Below are 5,000 nucleotides of genomic sequence, written 5' to 3'. Positions count from 1 at the left end.
CAATCTCATCCACTAACCACTTTAAGCCATCACTTAAAGCTTATCTAAAAAATAAGTGGCTATGTTCCTGTACTAACCCCTCATGAGTGTTCTGTTACATCAAAGAATACCCAAAACATATCCAACTTCTCCCCAATGTTTAATTCTATGTTCCTGTACTAACCCCTTATGAGTGTTCTGATACATCACAGTATACCCAAAACATATCTAAGTTCTCCCCAGTGTTTAATCCTTTGTTCCTACCAACCTGTCTTAACCTAATTTAATGTTACTCATGAGGCTTTTCTCCCTGGGCCTCTGCTGAAAAAGGACCTGTGTCCAGTCGGACTTTCCCAGTAAACAAATGTTAAATAAATAAAAATAAATAAATTATATATATATATATATATATATATATATATATATATATATATATATATATATATATATATATATGGTATACATGCATTTGATCGGCCGGTGGATTGTTGATCGGGTATTGTCGAAAGCAGTACAGCAAAATCTCAAAAAAGCGATTGCAAGAGTTGCGAATCGCAAAATATCGCCCCCTTTTTGACCAATGGTAGCGCTCATTTAGGTGGTAGATCAGTCGGAAATGTCAAATTCAGTGTTGTTTATGACATTTTGACCATTCAGCATTACGAGATTTGCGCATAAAAGTCGGTGTTATACCCGATCGAGCAATGTGCGCTCGGTCAAATGAATGTAAACCTATATATATATATATATATATATATATATATATATATATATATATATATATATATATGTGTGTGTGTGTGTGTGCGTGTGTGTGTGTGTATGTGTGTGTGTGTTTATATATGTATATATATATATATATATATATATATATATATATATATACATATATATATATAAAATTTAATTATGGATCTACTTTATAAAATCGAAAATCCACTTACTTGAGATGCTGAACGTTGAGACCACATTAGCGAAATTACATAATATCGAACACCCGGAACATCACATTATTACTCCAGGAAACTAACCACTTGGCCACCATGGTGCCCTTTCCTTTTTATCTGCTATACTGCGATCTTAGAATTGGTATCTTTAGTTAAAGGGGCTGTGAGGGGCTCAGTCCCCTACATGGGGGGTGAGGGGGTTTAATTTGCTTTTGTTTGTGTTTTTACCGTGGTGGCCCAGTGGTTAGTTTCCCAGAGTGACAATGCCATGTTCCGGGTGTTCGATATTATACTGTTTTGTTAATGTGGTCTCGACGTTCAGCATTTTGAGTAAATGGATTTTAGATTTTATAAAGTAGATCCATATACACATATGCATGATCATAGTTAAAGGTAAAAACACACTAGTATTCTCCCTAATGGCCCATGCATTGAGTTAACAAAGGTACCTTCCATGCACACACACACACTCACATACACATGTTCATGTAGCCATCCACACCCAGACATATTCATGCAAATACACTCTCCATATGCATGTCTTTGCAGAGTGAACAGGTATTTTTACAGTGGTCATTTTTTTCCTCCTATTTCACAATTTTTACTTGACTGAGGGATTTTTCTGAAAATCTCTGCCAAGTGAATCAGGAGGTTCAAGGAAAGCACTAAGTACCTGTAGTCACTCCCCCAGACGGCCACATTAGCATACAGCTCAGCCTGTGAGGTTACTGTGCATACTGAGGCCTCTCCGAGGAGAAAACCTCAGCAGTAAGAGCAGTCACTGAATCTGAAGGACTTATTGGGATGAGGAAGTCTGTTTAGTTAAGGCCCTAAACCTTTATGAATCCTAGAGAAACTGCTTGTCTATTGTATACACACTCACATACGTATACCAGAGATACTTACAGGTATAAATACTTATCCATAATTCTATAATTAGAAGTAATAAAATACATTCATCATTTTACAAACAAAGAAACAAGGATGCAGTCCCAAACATAACATTTGTAACATGCCTTACAGGCAGACATTGTGGCTTCTAGGCAGTTTGCTAAGAACACACTTCCTTGAGAATGTTTCATTCCTTCTAGAATTTGATATTTTAGCTGGTGAAGTGGTGAGGGGAGAGCACCCCACCACTGCATTATGATGCCAAAAAACCAAACAAAAAGTTATCTGTTTGGTTTTTCTACCATGTGTTCTGTGAGCAGTCTCTGTGGCAAAAGATGGAATTCATGCAGTACTGTTACATGGAGCTATAGGAGCATAGAACAACAACAATTAATTTCCGGCATGCATGGATCTGTACTTGTCAGGAAATTACCTCATGAATTTTTCTTCTTCACTCAATTAACATATCTGCCTGGTATCTTCCTAAACTATCTACACATATTACTCTTTCTGCAGTTAGTACCTATGCTGTCAACCCAAGTAGAGGACTGTAGCATAAGATATTTCCCATTTATAATACTATGATAAGTGATGACTCTTTCACATGTGATTATAGAGACGTACCTCAACGTTAATGTAAAGAATGTTATATTGTTTTTACTATGTACTATGCAAAATTGCAATCCAAAGTTTCTCATCTTTATTCTATGTGTATCTGTACATTGGCTATGTTATAATTTGATTACCATAGACTATGTATTGTTTACTTCACCTGTTTGTTTTGTGTTTTGTCTGGAGCTTTTCTCCTCGGGCTACCACTGAAAATGGACCTGTGCCCAGTCAAGCTTTACCAGCAAACAAATGTAAAATAAAATAAAATAAATAAATGCATCTTTGTTGTACTATGTCATGATTTTACCCTGTTTTTTTTTTTTTTTTTTATTTTAGGCATTGCTACATTCCTTTAAATAACTTAATGCTAACCAAATTTGTCAAACGTATTGCTACTGCATTCTCAAAATACTGTACTTTTGCCTTGTATATATTCATATTGTATATTTCTCTTTGTTTTTCTAATGTTAAGTATCTTACAACTTGAATTGTTAGTTTTTTCTCATTTTTTAATTACGTTCCTGGTGCTTTTTCCTTGGGTCTCTGCTGAAAAAGGGTTCCCTGGGCCCAATCAGACTAAGCCGGTTAACAAATTTAAAAATAAAATAAATAAAAGAAAGTCCATTATGGTTGAACTTTGCTGTGGAAGAGAATTCTAACAACAAATGAAAGAAATGTTTATATAAAACCTGGCACATATTCAAAGGTCATGAGGTATCGATTTTTAGTGTCAAAAATATACTGTAGGAGCTATAACAACACAGGACATCAGCCTAGATGTAAATTAGTTATCGCATATAGATGGCATAAATTAGTTATCGCATATAGATGGCAAGAAGGAATCCTAACAAACCAATCTGTCTTTATATACCTATAACGCATTACTGGGACTAAAAGTGTTTTATATGGGTGCAACTTTATAAAGGCACTAAAATGTAAAATGCAGTCTGTGATTTACCTGTCTGAAAGGTTTTATATCTGTGCCTTCATTTCTGACTTAATTACAATACTCATTTAGCTCAGTGAAAAACCTCTCCAAAGCCAACTTCATGCTACTCAAGTCAGAAGTGACAAACTTCATGACACCCATGCAGATGGGAACTGAAAGTCTGACTGCTGAATCCTACACTAAGGCACTGTACGAGCACATCCACTTGTGCATGAATCGTGCCATCTCAAATAGAACCAAGAGACTCTCCTCCAAAAAAAAGAAGCCAGTCTGGTGGTCCCCTGCTATAAACAAACTTTACAACAGAAGGAAGAAACTGTTGCAGAAAAGAGGAAAATCCCAGGATGCAAAAAACTCCCTTACCAGCCTCAGTAAGAAGCTGAGATCCCTCATAAAATCCTCCAAAGCTAGTTACAAAAATAAAATTGCCAAAGATTCCAAAGACACCCACAAGGCATTCTATAACTATGTCAAGAATCTAAATGGCAATGCTCAGATCTGCTCTGAGCTACAACAGAATGGCATTAAATATACTGATCACAAGGATATTGCCAATATCCTGGCAGATCGACTCAGTGCCAACTTCACTCCCCTCTCACCCCCTAAAGGGCCCATCTCAATACCAAAAGATTTCCAAATTCCAGTAATAACTGCCACACAGGTAAAAAACGCACTCTCCAAAGCTAAGAATACAGCATCCATGGGACTAGACGACATCCCAGGCTGTGTACTACATGAACTACAAAATGAACTGGCACCTCACTTAAGTGTCATGTTTAATCTTAGCCTCATCTAAGGCTTTGTGCCCACTGAGTGGCGCACAGCTACAGTTATCCCACTCCACAATGGGGGATCCACCTTGGATCCCAGGAACTACTGCCCCATCAGTCTGACAAGCCTGATCTGCAAGGCCCTGGAAAGTATTATCATGGAACTTTTAAACAAAGACATTGGCAGCCTTCAAACACTGTACGCCACACAGTTTGGGGTCATGAAGGGCCGATCTTGTCTCCTGAACCTGATTGACTTCTTCGAATCAGTCTCCAGAGCTGTGGACAAGGGTAAGGTGATCCACACAGCCTATCTGGATCTCGCCAAGGCCTTCAACACCATCCCCCACTCTGAATCATATATAAACTTACTAAGCTGGGCATTAATCCCTACATCACTGGATGGGTTGCCCAAAACATATCCAACTTCTCCCCAATGTTTAATTCTATGTTCCTGTACTAACCCCTCATAAGTGCTCTGATACATCACAGTATACCCAAAACATATCTAAGTTCTCCCCGATGTTTAATTCTATGTTCCTGTACTAACCCCTCATGAGTGCTCTGATACATCACAGTACACCCAAAACATATCTAAGTTTTGTTACTGACAGAACCCACACTGTAAAAGTAGCCAACTCCAAATCCAGCTCCAGACAAGTGACAAGTGGAGTACCTCAGGGTTCAGTCCTGGGACCACTCTTGTTTGGCATCTACTTCTCTGAAGTACAGGCCAACACTAAGGGACTCTGGCTAACAAAGTTCACAGATGACTGCAAACTGGGAGCCATTAGTGAATCCCCAAATGATGTGGATTTTCTACAAAAGGGCCTTAGAGAAACAGATGCTTGG

The sequence above is a fragment of the Protopterus annectens genome, chromosome 10.part0 (genome assembly GCF_019279795.1).
Source record: "Protopterus annectens isolate FY-2018-M chromosome 10.part0, PAN1.0, whole genome shotgun sequence".
Classification (NCBI taxonomy): Eukaryota; Metazoa; Chordata; order Ceratodontiformes; family Protopteridae; genus Protopterus; species Protopterus annectens.
The sequence above is the reverse complement of the archived record's forward strand: the minus strand, read 5'-3'. Positions refer to the sequence as shown.